Raw genomic sequence first — 18,910 nt, forward strand, 5'->3', positions numbered from 1 at the left:
CATGCACAGCTCTTCATGCCTGGATTTTTCCTGTTTCCTTGATATCCTTCAAACGCATCCATGATATTTTAAATGATGAGATCACCTTTTAAAAAGGCTGACTAAACATAGTGAAGTTCAATTTGTAGTTTCTTGAGAAGTGTCCATAGAGTTGCACTGGTCAATAAGCCCAAGAGCCAATGAAGATTTCTCATCCCCACCCCTCTGCCCACCTCCAATCCAGCACCGATTGTTTTAGTTCTTTTTTATGAGTACTAATTTTTCTTATGTGAAGTGATATTTAATTTATTTTGTTCTGTTTTGTTTTTCTGGCTCTACTCATGGTTTATTTCTGACAATGTGGTTAGGTATCACTTCTTTTAGGGTTCAGGGTTCTTATATGGTGCCAGGAACTGAACCTGGGTCAATCATTATAAGGCAAGTACCCCATCCACTATAACATTCTCTCCAACATGATACCTCATTTTTTTTTACTTGCATTCCCCTGATGATGAACAATGGAGAGGATTTTTAAAAATACCTGTTGGACATCTGTATATTTTCTTTAAGGAAGTGTCTATTCATCTATTTCCCATTGTTATGGGATTATTGGTTGTCAATTGCCTTATATATATATATTAGATATTCACCACTTATCTAATGAGTTGTGGAAAAATATTTTATCCTATTATATGAGTTATCCTTTATTCTAGTCATACTTCTATTTGTGATACAGAAGCTCCTAATTTTATATAAAGCTCAAAAACACTATTTCATTTTGTAGAATTTTTAATTAAAGAGCCATGATTTACAAAGTTACTGATAGCTGAATCTTAGGAATACAATAATTTAACACCAATTATTCTACCAGGGTCAACTTCCCTCCACCTCCACCCTATTTCCAGATTCCTTCCCCACCTCAAACCCTCCTCCAACCCCCACCTATCAACTTTATAGGCATATTACAAAGTTTCAGTGGTCTATGCTTAGATCGCATGTTTTTATTTTTGCTTATTCTGTGTCAAAAACACTTTAAAATCGTGTGTACCCATGCACAAAAGTCAGGTCAAAATGGATTAGAGATCTCAACATCAGACCAGAATCCATCAGGTACATTAAAGTAAAGGTAGGCAAAACTCTCCACGACATTGAGCTACAGGTATCTTCAAAGATATCTTGCCACTGACCAGGCAAGTGGAAACAGATATAAACAAATGGGACTACCTTAAGCTGAAAAACTTCTGCGTCTCAAAAGGTACAGTGACCAGAATATAAAGACAGTCTACAAAATGGGAAAGGATATTCACCCAATACCCATCGAATAAGGGGTTGATATCAAAGATATACAAGGCACTGGTTGAATTCCACAAGAAGAAAACATCCAACCCCATCAGAAAATGGGGTGATTAAATGAACAGAAACTTTCTTAAGGAAGAAGTCTGAATGGCTAAAAGACACATAAAAATATGTACCATCACAGTGATTCACAAATAAATAAATAGCGTTAAAAAAAGCTGACAGATTTAAAAAAAATGCTCCTCATTACTAATCATTAGGGAGATGTGAAGATCAAAACAACAATGAGATATCATCTCACACCACAGAGACTGGCCCACATCCAAAAGAACAAAAGAGACCAGTGTTGGCTCGGATGTTCAGAGAAAGGGACCCTCCTACACTGCTGGTGGGAATGCCAACTGGTTTAGCCTTTTTGGGAAACAGTATGAATGCTTCTCAAAATATTAGAAATTGAGCTCCCATTTGACCCAGCAATACCACTTATGGGAATATATCCTGAGATGCAAAAAATATAGTAAAAGTGACATTTGCACCTATATGTTCATTTCAGCACTGTTCACAATAGCCAGAATCTGGAAAAAACCCGAGTGCGCAAGAACAGATGACTAGTTAAAGAAACTTTGGTACATCTACACAATAGAATACTACATAGTTGTTAGAAAAGATGAAGTCATGAAATTTGCATATAGGTGGATCAACATGGAAAGTATCATGTTAAGTGAAATGAGTCAGAAACAGGGGGACAGACATAGATAGAAAGATTGTACTCATTTGTGGAATATAAAGTAACAGAATGGGAGACTAATACCCAAGAATAGTAGAGATAAGTACCAGAAGGATTACTCCACAGCTTGGAAGCTGGCCTCACATGCTGGGGGAAAAAGCAGCTCAGATAGAAAAGGGACCACCAAACAAAGGGTGCTAGGTGGGTCCTCTAGGAATGCGAGATACGGGATGAAAATAGACTATAGACTGAACATGATGCCTACTTAAAACCTCTATAGCAAACCACAACACCTAAAAGGAGAGAGAGAACAAAAGGAAATTCCTTGCCACAGAGGCGGGGTAGGGTGGAGGGAACAGGGTGGGGTGGTGGGAGGGATGCTGGGACCGTTGGTGGTGGAAAATGGGCACTGGTAGAGGGATGGGTACTGATCATTGTATGACTGAAACACAAGCATGAAAGTTTGTATGTCTGTAATTTTATCTCACGGTGATTCACTAATAAACATTTTAAAAAATGTGTGTACCCCTATGTTCATTGTAGTGCCATTTCTAATGGCCAAAATCTGAATGCAACCCAAATGTCCAAGAATAGATGACTGAATAATGTAATTGTAGTTGTACTCTCTCTATCTTTCTCTCTCTCTCTATCTCTTTCCCTCTATCTCTCTTCTCTCTCTCGATCTATCTCTTTCTGTCATACAGGAATACTCCTCAGCTATAATAAAATATGAAATCATGCTCTTGCTACATAGAGACATGGAGGGAATGAATTCTGGAGAGGGACAGATACAGAGTGACTTCTCTCATCTGTGTGATACAATAAGGGAGAAACAAATGAATTGGAGATGGTCAAAGGCAAAGACTCAGAGAGCTTCTCTTCAAAACTGAGCTAAACTAAGAAGGAGAGCAGGGAAGATAGGGGTATTCCTAGGGTACTGATGCAGGGAAGCAGCAAATGCAGGTGTTGGGTGTATTGTTGGAAAGATGGAAAGATGTATGAATGAAACTACCATTAATAGTATTATAAACATTGTTCCTTTTATTAAAAAAGGTAAAAACAAATTATTCTATTTGACCTAGCAGTCTCACTTCTGGGTATATATCCAAAGTATATAAAACTAATATCTCAAGGAAACACCTTTAATGCTATGTTCATTGCAGCATTATTTACATTAACCAGATTATGGAAATTATACCTTTATCCTGGTCTTTTCAAAATATTTCTCAACTGAGAATGTCTATTTTCACTGAAGTTTTCTAACAATTAAAGGCAAGTGCATTGGGGGGGCAAGTTCTTTATGCATGTGAATGCCCCCAGGATTTTCATATACTTAAGGGGTTGATAGGGAAGTGTTTGTTTATTTGTTTGTTTGTTTAAATGTCAAGGACAAATAACTAGAACACAACCAAAAAACCTGTGCTTACACTTTTTTCACTCGCTTTTCCTCTTACTTCAGAGCTGGAATGCTTTCTTTTTGCTTACCTCAGTGTGCAAAGAAAAGGGGTGCTCTGATTGCCTTGGGGATGCTTTGGTGAGTAGAGTGGGGGACTGGCTCTAGTCATGACCCATGGATCCCAATCTTTTACAAAATTCCCTGAAAAATACCAGGACAGCTAGAGCTTAAGTTGCTGTTGGTTTTCTAGCAGCAAATCTTTCAACCTGGACAGAGGATATTGTCTCTGTAGGGAGGGAAAGAGACTAACAATTTAGTACAAAGTTGACTCAGTTCTCTTTTCCACCAAGAGGAAGCAAAAAACATTTTTTCTTCAGCAACGCAAACTTTTGCAGAGCAGGTATGTTGGACTTTTCAGGTAAAAAAGTGGAACAGGTGAATTCTATCATCTACTATATATGTACAGACTTAATCATATGTTCACTGTATGTTGGATATTTGCACCTCTGGGCACTATGAGAGCTTCAGGGTCACAAGATATAGAAAAGGTGGTCCTGGTTTTCAGTGAGCAACTACAGTATAGAAAAACAAATGATTGCAGGCAGTGCTGTAACATGAGCACAGAATATAGGAAAAGGGAATGAGAAGGTGTTTAGGAAAGCCTTGTATTGTAACTGATAAAGAATGACAAGAGGGCCAGAGAGATAGTATAGCAGTAGGGCATCTATCTTACATGCAGGAGGCCTGAATTCAATTCTTGGCATCTCTTATGGCTTAAGCCCACCAGCAGTAGTTCTTGAGTGCAGTCAGGAGTGATCCCTGATATCAAAAGATATAAAGTAACAGAATAGAAAATTAACACCCAAGAAAGGTATACATAAGGTCCAGGAGGCTTGCCCCACATCTTGGAAGCTGGCCTCAGTTGCTGGGGGAAAAGGGAGCTCAGATAGAGAAGGGAACACTGAGCAAAGGGTGTCAGGAGGACCCATTCGGGCTGGGAGATACAAGCTGCAAGTAGACTATAGACCAAACATGATGGCCACACAATACCTCTATTCCAAACCACAACACTCAAAAGGAGAGAGAGAGCAAAAGGGAATGCCCTGCTACAGAGTCGGGTGGGGTGGGTGGATGTGATGGGGGTTTTAGGAGGGATCCTAGGATCACTGATGGTGGAGAATGGGCACTAGCGGAGGGATGGGTTCTCGATCATTGTATGACTGAAATGCAAACAAGAAAATTTGTAAGTATGTAACTGTACCTTACAGTGATTCACTAATAATAAATAAACAAATAAATAAATAAATAAACAAACAAACAAACCAAACAAGAATTTAGTCTGGTAATGCATGTGGACAGAATCTGGACAACACATTTCTTGAAAGAAGTTGTTCTTGATGGCTCCACACAGCCAATGCTTGGAACTCCTGTTGAGGTAAAGAAAAATGTCCCCCGACCTATACTTGAGCTTCTATGGCTGACCCCCCTATATTTCCTTCTCTGGTCAATGTTTCGTCCTGTTCTTGATTTCAAATTCAAGCATTTGTGGTTTTCAAACTCAGGTAGAGCATTGTCCACATGAAACTCCCCCAAATGCTAGACTGTTTATAATATTTATCAGTTAAGAACCTCAGCAGTAAAGTAGTGTTCCTCAAAGACCAGGCAAAGTCCTCAAACTCTGAGTAGGTCCTATGGTTATTCTTGAATTAAGCTTAGAGACAAGAGGAAAGGCTGGTTTAGGTCATTTAAACCTCACTACAGAAATGGAGATGATTTTTTGCAAAGCAAAGTTCATATTATCCAAGTTAAGAGGACTAAATTGTGTTTGGATAAAATTTTTGAAAAGTATACGTTATCTGTATTGTGCTCCATGCTTTTATGTCTCTGATTAGACAAGTGATTTTTGATTAGATTAGACAAGTGATTTTTAGGAAAGCATAGGAAAAGGAAAAGGTGGTCTGAAGGAGTGAAAAATGGGAGAAAAGATAGATGTACTCCTAGTAAAAACAGTGAAAATAGCAAGAAACTTTCTAAGATTTAATGCCTCAAACTTATTTGAAACTTTCTTTTAAAGTTAGCTTAATTTAAGCTACAAGTGAAGATTAATTTTTAGATTACCTAGTAAATATTCTAGATATGGTTCTAATTGCCATGCAGGAGACAAGTTTCATGCTATCATGGAGTTTGAATTAATTATGATGGAAAAATTGTACAGACAGGCATATATACGAATACACAAATGCATAAAGATATATGTACATTGATACAGATAGATTACAGTGATAGAAAAATATAGCACTTGATGTATGAGAATGGAAATAAAAGCAATGTGTAACTAGCTTTCATTTTAAAGAATTTATACTTTGGGGAAAAAAACTGAAAATACACAATGTAATAACTGGGGACAATAGCCTAGTACTATGTAAGGGCATGAAAGCACACAGCATATGATACTCTTAAAGAATAAAATATTTTGTAATAAAAGAGGTAATATTTAGTTGAGGTTGAATTAAAATTTTTTGGATTTTTTTTAAATTAAAAGCATTATAGTTTTGTTTAATGAACTTGGAAAACACTCAAGTGTTTCCAGAGAAAAGAGAGAAACATAGGATGATATTTCCAAACTTCTTTAGTCATAATTCCCATCTCAATTGTTTTCACAATCAGAATTTAGATCACATAAGGCTCTTCTGATTCCTATTTTCTCCATACTGAGTAATTTGTATTTTCATCAAACCTTAGTTATTCCCTTATTGTCAGGTGTGAGAACCCTTGCTTGAAGCACTGGTAGGTACCAAGCAAAGTTGAACTCAGTGCAGAGGCTACTTAAATACCATCATTCACACTCAACATTATTTATTTAGCCTATTTCTGACAACAGCTTCAGAAATATTTCTAAAGACAATGCACTTTCTTTGGTTCATATAATGTAAGATTGCAATGGCTACTGTATTTATTATCAGAGTGTGAGGTTGAGTAATCCCAAATGTTAGCCAATCATGTTAAAGCAGACAGATTTTCTCTGGCAATCAGAAAGCAATCTGTAAAAACTGCAGCGTGGGATAACCAGTGTGTTCTTCTAATTCAATTAAGTCCCACTATTTCCCATCCAACGCACTTCCCAAGCGTGCTGCTAGCATATGCTGCTGCATTAACAATGCCTTGTGGATGTGCAGTCCTTCCCATGATGGGAGAGTACAGCTGCTTAACAGTCACTGTGCACAGCAGGCCAGCAGGTGAAGAACAAGACCAGCCTTTGGCGGAGAGGGCCCCAGGTAGACCATAAGGAAGATTGCTGACAAGTCAGATGCAGGAATGAAATTCCACGGAGGCACTTACTGTATTCCATATCCAGAATCAGTCATTGGGCTTCTGTAACTCTAAATAGCTAAGGCCTAGGGTTTCATAACTAAAGGTGAGGTGTGATTAAGTAGCATTGCTCCTTGGTGCTGTGGGTGGGTTATTACTACATAACGTTTTTTCCTGACCTCTGGATAGCTCATCATTCAAAGCAAGCCAGAGAACACTACTAATGATGGAAAGTCATAATCAGTCTAGTTCTTAGAAAGATATCTGGTCAAAGCTGAAAGTATGGAGAGATTTCACTTCTTAAGGTCCTGAAAGTTGAATGAGGCCACATGGTTTACATAGGCCAATGAAAATTAATGTTTCATTGCAGAACGATGCGCTAAAAAGGATGTTGTACAGCTGCCTAATTTCTTCCTCCCTCTAGCACAGTGGAAAGAAAGTGGGGATCATTGATGAGCGCTCTTTCATTTTGATCCTGGAGCCTGGCTATTACCTTAGTCTTAGCTGACAGTATCCATAGCTGGTCCATAGTAGACCCATTATGTGCCTGAGAATATAACTGTGATTTTTACAACATTGAAATTTGGCAACTGCTTGTTATTGCAGGACCACCTGCACTATAGTGACCAATGCTTCCCTGATATAGCATCATGAGTCACCAGGTTGCTTTGTTAGATGGATAAGAAGAAATATGCTGACAACAAATCTAAATATGTTTGGTTTTAGCGCATTCCCAGTAAAATGTTCCCTTTCCAGTATACCAAATATAAATTTTGCTGATGTGATACTAATTTGTCTAGTAGAAATCCCAATTCTATCCCTGTAGCTGGCTGGTCTCCTGACTACCACTGGGTCTTAACCCGAGGATAGAGCTAATAATGACAGAAAACTGATGGATCTGACAAGACTTATCTTTTTGCATGGAAATAAAAATGAGGGATCTGACTCTTCAGACACCCTTTCAGGGAAGCTGGATTCGCAGCTCCAGTTTTGGAGATCTTACCTTCTCATCATTTGTCTCAGTAAGGAATTGTAGTAACAAGCAGTGTCTCTAATCTGATTAAAATTTTAGCCTCTACTGAACTCAGTCCAAAGAAATGGGGACATCTGAGTTTGGAGGTGATGAGGTGAAGAGCACTTTTTTACTTACAAAATGATTCAGTCCCCATCAAAGTCCAGGGTTTTTATCAGTTGTCAACTCTTCTACAAGTTTCTATATGCCCTGGTTGAAATGTGCTATGCCTTTCTTAGTGCCTAGGGCATTCAGTCTATTTCTTGCATTTTGCCAAGTCTCTGTTAATCTTCTGTCTGTTATGCTGAGGTATAAAATTCTCTTTTTTATAGGTCAGTTGTTGTCACTTTTGTAGCATAAGTAGGACATTGTAATCAGCAATACAGTGTGTTATATGTAATTTATATGTAATGGTAGGTAAAATACAACGTGCAAATGATTTAGAGTGACATCTAAGATTTAATTCTACTTTTGTTTACTAGCACTCAAGTACAATTTTGGGGGGTGTAGGAGACATGCGTTGAGAAAGAGCAAATTGTTCATAATTTCTAGTTTGTTCTTAAATGTGTTTTGTACATTTGTGGTATTCATTTAGTAAACCAGTAAAAAATTTGAGAACTTCTCTGTCAGAATGAGAGATCATAAAGGGAAATTCTCTCATTAACCAGTGTCTCTGCATTGACCTTTTTATTCAGAAAATCAATATGTATTTTATAATATGGAATCCAAAAAAGAAACCGAAGAAAAATAAAAGACCAGAGTAAACAAAATAAATGGAGATGATATGAGTGAACATGAATTGTGTATTTTAATTTCTTGGTAGACTATAAGTCTGTTATTTTTGTGACTTGTATAACAAACAGTCACAAAATCATGTAACAATAAGTAACAGATGGGAGCTCATAAGTTTCTTAAAGTTTTGGTCAGTGACAGACTACATTTATGATAGTAGTTCCAATTGGCTATACCATATGGCTTAAGTGTATATTAGACTAGAACAGCACATTTCTAAACAAAATTTAGAACTGGGCATATCTCAGAACAAATCTGATAAAAGGTGTCATGGGAATAAATATAAATTATGTGTGCCTAGGATTTTGTTGATCTTGACCGGCTACCTCTGTTTCTGGAGGTTCCACTGACTCTCATCATTCTGCTTGAATATTGGGACAATCAAGTTTCTAATGTTCAACTAGCCCTCTCTGGGCACATTCCCATTCTTATAGCAAGTGTCTGAGAAAGGTCAAATAGTAACATGCAAGGATTTTGGAGGCTTAGTTCTGGCCTGACATCACATCTGCATATCCTACTAACTAAGAAAGTCAGAAGGCAAAAATTCTACTACTAATGTTTAAGATACAGAGAAAGAGAATCCTCCTTTTAATGAAGAATTATTCACACGGTAAAAGATATATACAGAGACTCTAAAGATATGGAAACTTTTAGAGTCCATTAATATGAGAAAGTTTTTGACAATTAATATGATGAGGTTTTTGCCCACATCTAGAGCATTGGAGACTAGGACTGAGGACTATTAATTGAATAAAATTTCAATGCTTTTTTTAAATTCTTCTAGAATAACTACTAAAGTTATATTTGTCCTCCAATTTTTAGTCTTAGAAATTCAATAAGTACTCTGCACAGATTCTATTGCATAGCAGCAAAAGTTATCAACACTTTTGTATGAGAATTTCTTTGTGCAAGCAACTCATAAGCAAACATTGCAATAAGGGGATGAGGTTCATGACACCTGTCCCTTTTCTACACATGGGCCTTTGAGCAATTCCTGTCTCCAGCAAAGGGCCATAACTAGGGCTCAGCTGCCATTTCTGATTCATCCTTTCTCTTAGGTTGCCTGGGGCAGAGAGCGATTCAGATAAATAAATCAGGGCATATAAGATAATCCCTCCAGCAACTCACCGGTATCATATATATACAACAGTGGAAATGCTCCTGATTACTCTGCATTTATTTCTGCAGGCACCAGGTTTTCCCCTTGCTTGTTGTAAAGTTAAAAGAACATCAATTTTTAAGGACTTGAAAGTGCTTTTCTATTTAAAATCAAACAAGACAAGCATCATTTTCATTCTGGGACTGTACTTTTGCTTCTTGAAGTGTGCTAAATATATAGACACCCACTGAAAAATAATAATAATAAAAAGCTAAGTGATGGAAATGAGTAATTGCTTGGCAGTGATTCTGCGGAGAGAGTGCTGACCCCATAGCATATATTTCATGAATAATGAGAGGAGTCTCATAGCTGTGCAATCACTGCCTATTGGGTCAGAAATTTCACATTAGTGGATTCATCAGAGCACATCAGTGTCATAAAGACAGTCTTTCCTGAGGTAAACACACCTTTTCCTTCATTGAACTGTCATCTCTAAGTTTTATAGTAGATAGTTAAGACCTTCTGAGAGAAAAGAGGGATAACTAGATCAGGGATATTTCTATCCAGATAAGCTATTCTGCCTGCTTATTTAGATAGAAAAGTATTTTTGATAGAAATTAATTAACAAATCTCAGGTTAGTAAAAGGATTTTTGAAATATTCATAAGTAAAGTAAAAAATACATATTTAGTTCTAAGAAAATTTCAATTAGTCTTAATTGGTACCCACGAAACTGAAAGGGATTTTTTCAGACTTTTTGTTGTAGATCTCCTTTAGTGTGGCAACCATTAGTACATTAAACCAACTGTTCCTGATTTTTCCTGCTCCATCATAGAATTTGATCTTCTCTTCTCTTGGAGGTAAGTTCACACCTGTCACTTGAGTAATAAATTTTAATTTGAAAAAAAAGTTTGCACTTCATAGTGGAGCCCAGAGATGAGATTTAAGGCTAAGCAAAATAGGTCCCTTCAGATAATAAACAATGTAGAGGAATAAAACTTAAGCAGTAATGATCGGTGAAACCTCCAGAATAGCTCATACAGACAAACTTCTAAAAGATGGTGATCAGGATGTGAGGGCGATCTGACTGCGACATCTGTCACCCCATTGATCGCCAGGGTTGATTCGGCTGATCTGGCTGGCTAGGCGGGTGTCCCCTTCCTCCCTCACCGCTCCATGTGCGTCCCTCCCGAAGCTGCGCGCTCGGTCGAAGAGGACGGCCTTCCCCGAATAGAGACGGACCGGTCTTCGGTCGAGGGTATACGAGTAGCTGCGCTCCCCTGCTAGAACCTCCAAACAAGCTCTAAAAGATGGTGATCCTTGTCATTTCTGGTTTTGGAAGAGCTATACTTTTGGAAACACAGAACTTTAACTATATAAACTTGGAATTACCAGAAAACATGTTCTGTGGTTTACTCCAAGTTCCAAACCAAGAGCAAGAAGGGGTACGATAATGTAGACAAAGTATCCAATACAGAAGAAAAGTTGGAATACTGGGGTTGATCTGAACAGGTTCTGCATTCCTGAATGTAACATAACTCCAGTGTCTTCCTGAATATTGTCTATGTGCTTCTGCCAATCAGCCTGTTGTGTTGGTAGAACATATTTTTTACCTACTAAAACCGTAAGAATAGTCAAACAAACAATGGGGCTGAAGCGATAGCACAGTGGGTAGGGCGTTTGCCTTGCATTCGGTCGACCCGGATTCAATTCCCAGCATCCCATATGGTCTCCCAAGCATAACCCTGTGCATCGCCGGGTGTGACCCAAAAAACAAAAAAAAACAAAAAACAAAAAAACAAATAATCACACAAAAAATTGTATAGCAAAAAGAAGGTGACAGAAAATATGATGACGAAGAGGAGCTTCAAGTTAGCTTAATTGCAGCCCTAACTTCCCTTAATATATAATTGAAGATGTCATGTCTGTCTGCTTATTTCAATCAGCTGAATTATGGTACAAGGTTAACATATAAATATTACATTTTAATTTTTTAATTTTTTAAATTTTTCTTACAAGGGGCATTTTAATTTTTCTTACAACTGGCTTCTTTTTTTGTATTTAGAGTATGGGAAGGTGGTAGTGAAAAACATCACATATGTCTTACAAGCTCCCTTCTTTCTCTCAAATTTCAGATTTACCACCTTACTTCAAGCTTCTCACACTGTTAACTTTGACCAGGCTTCCAAAACCTTTCTATCAGCTTTTTCTGCTGGGGTTCTCTCTCTGCTAGTTATCTTAGACTATCTCTTCTTTATCATTTAAATTTCATGGACTTGCCCTGGCTGGGTTATTATGAATATATCTCATTAAGTCCAATAGGTTCTCAATAAAGATTTCTTTTAAAATGTGGACTATTATCAAATGAATAGTCCTTAAGTATCTTTCTACTGTAGCATACTATATTCCTCATTTGTTCAAATATTATATATGCTATAGTAGAACCAAAAGTATTTGGAATGCATAAGAGTGAGCATGAGAGATCCAAAGACATGCAAAGTTTGGATGAGCATGACTTTCTGTTTCTGTTTAGGGACATCTGCCACCTCCACACTTTTAGTTCTGCACTCTCTTCTCTCTGTTCTAATCTCTCTGCCTCCACTAAATCCTGGATTTCTTTAGCTAATATTTACAACCAAATAGTTTTAGAAATGCTCTTCCTAACTAAGCCATTTAATAAAAAATTTTAAACTGATTTTTCATTTGAGCTGTCTGACTCTCAAACTGGCCTAGATATCATTTCTGGCTTTCTAGAAGCTTTTTAAATGTTTATCTTCTAGGAACAGGACGTCACAATTATCTCTCAACCAAAACAAAAGTCTCCAGTAATTCAAATTGGGTTGAATACATGCAATAATTAATCTTGGAATGATGAATACATTTTATCAAAAGTGTTTTTAACACATTGAGATACATCAAGTTTTAATTTCGGAAGAGACACTGTGTACTCAGAGTTGCAAGGAACAGCAATCTTGATATTTTTTCATGTCAATACTTTATTCAGGTGCCTGGGGTGGGGGGAAAGCTTTAATGGACTATTCTACTCTCATTCATCAGACCATTAATCCCAAGCAAGGAAATATGACATCAAGTAATCCAAAGTTTTCAATTTATGAATGATGGAATCAGCGAGGTGATAGTAGCAAAGTTACAAAGTAGCTTAGTAAGGATATGCTACTTATTCTTTAAGCAATAACCTCGATCTTCTTTACATCCAAATAAGTATGTTTTCTATTATATTATTCAACTTATTTTCCCTCCCTCTCTTCAAGCTGCCCTCTCTCTCTCTCCCATCCCTCTCATTCCCACCTCATAATTTCCCCACCTCTACTTGTCTATTATTTGATAAGCTCATCAAGTGTGTAGATATAACTTCAGTCTTGCTTTATTTTTAATTGTTTCCATACTCATTAAACGTGCTATCAATGGATTAGTGCTGACCATCAGACCTATTAGCATTGAATGCTAATCTGGATCTGTTTTGTTTATCTCCTTGAATTAAATTTCTGTCATTCTATACCTTGACCTTTGCCTCAGCCAGTTTATCATTATTGATCACAAGTCTTTAGCCATGCATCTAGCTGAGTTCAGTGAAAGAATGTCGCTGGCAAATAACTGGAGATCAGGGTGATAATGCAGTAGCCGTATGTGTTCAGCACTTTCAACCTTTCTAATCACTATAGCTGACTGTGGACTTCTATGGAAGGCTCCTCTCATGTAGCATGTATCTTAATGGAAATGTTTATCTTCTTCATTTTGTCTCTCAAGGTCTGAGGTCCTTGCTATTTCTCTTCATGAAACAGCATGTTGTTTTGGTAAACTCTGTCAACATCTATAAGTAACAGGATTTTTATCTATTATTCTAGGTTATTGGGTTACACCTACCTGTACCCTGTACTCAGGGCTTACTTACTCATGTCTCTGCACTCAGGAATCAGTCCTGATGGGCTCAGGGAACCATGCTGGGGAATTCAACCTACATCAGCAATGTGCCCTGCTCGCTGAACTATGTTTTCAAACCCCAGGAACAGGTTTTTAATGCTTAAATTACCAAATTTGCTGTGCCATACTTCCTGCATTGTCTCTCTCTGGTCTAAAAGCACATGGGTAGATAGAGGTAGCCATTTGTCTATGATAATCTAGTTATCCTGAACCTAGCTGCAGCCATGCTGAAGGCCCCTCTCCACATGTTCGGACAGGCCTCATGCATGAAGGTACCAGCAGAGGAACCCAGGTGTGTGTAATCCCATCAATGGCCAACATCCAGAGAGACTTAAAAGCAAGCTCTCAGAAGCGCAAAGCGGCCGAGTGATATCTTTAGCCTACTTCTCCCTCTGGGAGAAACTGGCAATCCTCTGAGAATTTCCTGCCCACATGGGACAGCCTTGCAAGCTTCCCATGGTGTATTCAAATGCAAAATCCAGTAACAAGCTGGATCTCATTCCCCTGACCCTGAAGAGTTCCCAGCGCAACATCATTAGGAGGGCTGAGTCGAGATAGACTTCTAAGATCTCAGGGAAAGGACAAAATGAGATGCTACTGAGCCCGCCCAAGAAATCGGTGATTAATGGGATATCGTGATCGTGAATCTAGTTATTTGTATGGTGCCAGATTTTTGTAGGATCCTTGCACGCACATTTATTTTAAAACATAACAATTGTCTGAGTCATTTACTGCTGAGTCACTTTCACAGGTTGGGAAGCTGAGTCCCATAAAGGTTATATATATGACCAAGATCACACAGGTCATTAGAGGTCATCCTGAGTCTAAAACTGTTACGATGATTAAGTTAGCAGGCAGACAGTTACTTCCTCACATTTATTTATTTTTAAAAATTTTATAAAGTAGTTCACAATATTTGATTACATTTGATGTTTAAACACCAATCCCACCACCATTACACTTTCCCACCACCATATTTTGGGTGCTTCCATCGCGAACTCCAATCCCTGCCCCAAAATAGAACTGAAATAATATAACATTTCACTCTAAGGTTGGTTGCCTCCTACTTTGAATCCCATCAAATGTGGTGCAATACTCTTGGACTATGGGTAGGGTGCATCCAAGTGAAGTGTCGTGGCCATCCTGTCTCGGGAAAGGTTTGCTTCTGGGTGAGACTCAGCCCAAGGATGAGTAGAGTGGCTGTGAGCATGGCGACGGTTTGGTTCTCGAGGTTTTTCGCTGCTGGGGCTGAGTCCCCTGGGGCGAGGAGGGGTCTTGTCCACACCCCTCTGGCATGCCCCAAGTGAAACAGCCTGGTGCAGGGTCGGGTGGAATGGTTATGGCGAGTGTCATGTTGCTCCCTTCAGGGAGAGATATTTTCTCACATTTAGAAAGAGAATAGAAATGGGGAACAAAATGAAGTGCTTAAGAGATATAGGATGCATCCAGGAGGCTGACTTGTTTGATTCCATCGAAAGGTGAAGAAATAGAGGCTGAACTTCCACCAAATTGGTGATGGGTAAATGAGCACTGATGGTCTGCTCTGGGCACCAGGTGTTGAGCACAGTCAAACATCATTAACCTACTGATTTATTTATTTATTTATTTTCATTTAACATAGAGATTTTATTTCTTTTTATGATGCTTGATAGGATTTTTATTGAAATTGAAAAAAATTTTAAAAATGTTATAGAAATCCTTAAATATCATTCCTCAGTTTCATTTTTTATGCAATTTATTAATTGATTCACTGTGAAATAGACCCTTACAAAGCTGTTGATGATTGGGTTTAAGTCATACAGTGTTCCAACACCCATCCCTTCATTAGAATACATTTCCCACACCAGTTTCCGCCCATCACCGTCCACCATCTACCCCCCAGCCTGCCTCTATGGCAGGTGCCTCTCTCTCTCTCTCTCTCTCTCTCTCTCTCTCCTTTTAGATATCATGATTTTCAATACAGATACTGAAGGGTTATCAGGAATATCGCTTTACCTACTTTTGACACTCAGTTTTTGTGCAGCATAATCATTTCTAACTATTACTGTCATACTGGTCCTTTCTCTATCTTACCTACTTCCACTCCACACACACTTGTAGTTGATTCAAACAATTTACCAGTCCTTCTAGACCCTTCATATATATACATATGTATATATATATGTATATATGTATATTTATGGTATCACTCTTTCATCACTCTCATCCCATTGCTCATTGATTTGCTTGAGCTGGCACCACTAAAGTCTCTGTTGTGAGACTTGTTACTGTTTTTGGCATATCAAATATGCCAAAAACAGCCTAGTTTTCCAGGCTCTGCCATGCGAGTGAGATACTCTCCGTAGCTTGCCGGGCTCTCCAAGAGGGGCAGAAAACTAGAACCCAGGTTGGCTGCGTGCAAGGCAAACACCCTACCCACTTTGTGTAATATACATATATATGTATACATATACATATATATTGTATGTATCACTGTCATCCCATTGTTCGTCGATTTACTTGAGCGGGCACCAGTAATATCTCTATTCTCCCAGCCCTGAGATTTTAGCAGCTTCTCCTTACTTGTGTTTCCCACTGATTGGAGGCTCTTTCAGGGCCAGGGGAATGAGACTTATTGTTACTGTTTTTGGCATATCAAATATGCCACTGGTAGCTTGCCAGGCTATCATGCCATAAATGAGTGCAGTCATCCTGTATCTGTCCCACTGCTTCTGACTCATTTCACACAGCATGAGATTCTCAATGTTCATCTATTTATGGGAAATTTTTTTTACATTGTGTAGATGTGTCATAGGTTATTATTCAGTCATCTGTTCTAAGGCACTCAGGTTGTTCCTAGATTCTGGCTATTGTGAATAATGCTGTATATTGCCAGTCCCTTTCAAGCTTTTCCAGGAAAGTGAAGAAACAGAAACACCCCCAAACAGTTTCTTTGAGGCACATCTGACGCTGATACCAAAAGCTGACAGAGACATCACACATAAAAAAGAGAGAATTGCAGGTTTATATTCCTGATGAACATGGATGCAAAGATCCTCAACAAAATACTAGCAAATAATATTCAGTGATTCATCAAAAAGATCATACACCATGATAAAGTGGGACTGATTTGGATGTGCAAGGATGATTTAACATTCACAAGTCGATCAATATAATTCATCATATCAATAACAGAAAAGATGAAAACCATATGATCATATCAATAGATGCAGAGAAAGCATTTGACAAGATCCAGCACATGTTTATGATGAAAACTCTCAGCAAAATGGGAATTAAATGAGCCTTCCTCAATATAGTCAAAACTATCTACCACAAGCCCACTGCAAGAATTATTCTCAATGGGGAATAACTAAAAGCCTTCCCTTAAGATCAGGAATAAGACAAGAATGCCCACTGTCACCACTTCTATTCAATATAGTAATGGAAGCCTTTGCCATAGCAGTTAGGGAAGAAAACAATATTAAGGGCATCAAGATAGGAAAGGAAGAAATCAAGTTCTCACTATTTGCAGAAGACATGTACTATATTTAGAGAACCCTTTTTAGGGTTCCTCTACCAAGAAGCATATAGAAACAATAGATTTGTGCAGTTTAACATGCCAGATAGAAAATCAATACCCCAAAGTCTATGATTTTCCTATATGTAAATAATGAAAGAGAAGATTGAGGTATATGAAAAAAATCCCATTCACAATCATATCTCAGAAAATCAAGTACCTTGAAGTTAGCTTAACTAAGGAGGTAAAGGATCTGTACAAAAACAACTCAAAACACTACTTTAAGAAATAAAATAAGACGTTAAAAAAAAAATGGAGACAAACCCTGCTCATGGATTGAGAGAATTAACATTGTCAAAATAGCAATACTCCCCAAAGCATTACACAGATTCAATGCAGTTCCTGTAAGGAAACCCGTGGCATTTTTCAAAGAAATTGATCAAACATTTCTGAAATTTATATGGAACAATAACCCCCCATGAATAGCTAAGGCAATTTTCACCTGGTGATTTAAACTCTAGTGGCCACCTGAATCTATGCTTCTCGAGCACCTTGAAATCTCTTCAGTCTGGCTCAGAAGCGAAACACCAGCCGGGCTCTGCCTGTTTAATTCCTCCAATCAGCACATCCACGCTTCCCACTCTCTGCAAAGTCTAGAGCGCACAGCACAGCCTGAAATTTCCTTCTCTGACGAAGAACTCTGAATTATTCATCAGACTGATAATGGCAGGTGATGAGATCTTTCCCTGATATGTCCCTGTCATAGGTGTTTATTAATCAGTTCACCAGTCGCCCTGTGCTGACTCCCGGCCGGGGAAACAGCCTATGCACAGCCTGACATGTATCAGCAAAGACAGCGCTTTCAAAACTCCCTTTTGCCTGGGAGGTCATCTGAAGGTTATTAGGAACAAATTATTTCTTCATTTCCGCTGACTGAGTAGATAGCCTTAATGATCTGTCACCTAGCAATAGCCTGCCTGTTCAAACATAAAGAATGGCAGGGTGATGGGCTTATAACTAGAATCAGTTCATTTTAGCTATTCTCTTGTCAAGCATGTTTCCAAGATACATATAGTATTTACATATTCATGAGCCTCTGCCGACACTGATGCCGTGAGGGGGCCTGTCTGATAATGTGATACAAGTTTGTACTGTGTCCTCGGGCACTTAAAGTCTATTAAGTGAATAAAGTCTACACAGGACCTCGCTTCCTGTTGGTATTCTCTATTTTAAAATCAGGGGATGCCATTCCATTTCCATACACTCATCTACCTCCCTTCCACCCTTCCAGACACTGGGATACCTACCCGAATTTACCTATCCTGCATCTTAGTAAGAGGAAGCTCTGATCTAAAAACCATGTGAAGTAGCCAGGGTTAGTTTTCTGTCTTTTCAGATAGGCAAACACATCCAGAGTTGTTTTTTTTTATGGTTCTTTCTCTTTGTGTATGAAATTCAAATGATGGTGCGTAAAAAACATTAAAATATTAGAATTAACAAAACTTGGCAGTATTGGCATTGCTTTCAAGTATTCTTTGTCTCTGGTCTTATATCATTGCATCTCATTAAGGATAGCCCACAAGGACTAAATTTTACTATGAAACTAAAATGCCCAAAGAGAGCCTGAAATTTTCCTTTTGAAAAAAAATTATTAGTATCTCAACTCCAATCTTACATTTCCTACTCCACCCAAAACATTTCTCCTACACTTACTGTAAATCCTAAATATGTAATAATATATTTTTATTATGTTCATTTGCATTTATCTCTAATAAATAGCTATGGGAAACACCATGAAATACTGAAACTAGTATTAATTGTCCTATAATTTTAGTTGTCTAAGTACTGTTTGGTTCTATCCTG

Source organism: Sorex araneus, chromosome 1, assembly GCF_027595985.1.
Source record: "Sorex araneus isolate mSorAra2 chromosome 1, mSorAra2.pri, whole genome shotgun sequence".
NCBI classification, from domain to species: domain Eukaryota; kingdom Metazoa; phylum Chordata; class Mammalia; order Eulipotyphla; family Soricidae; genus Sorex; species Sorex araneus.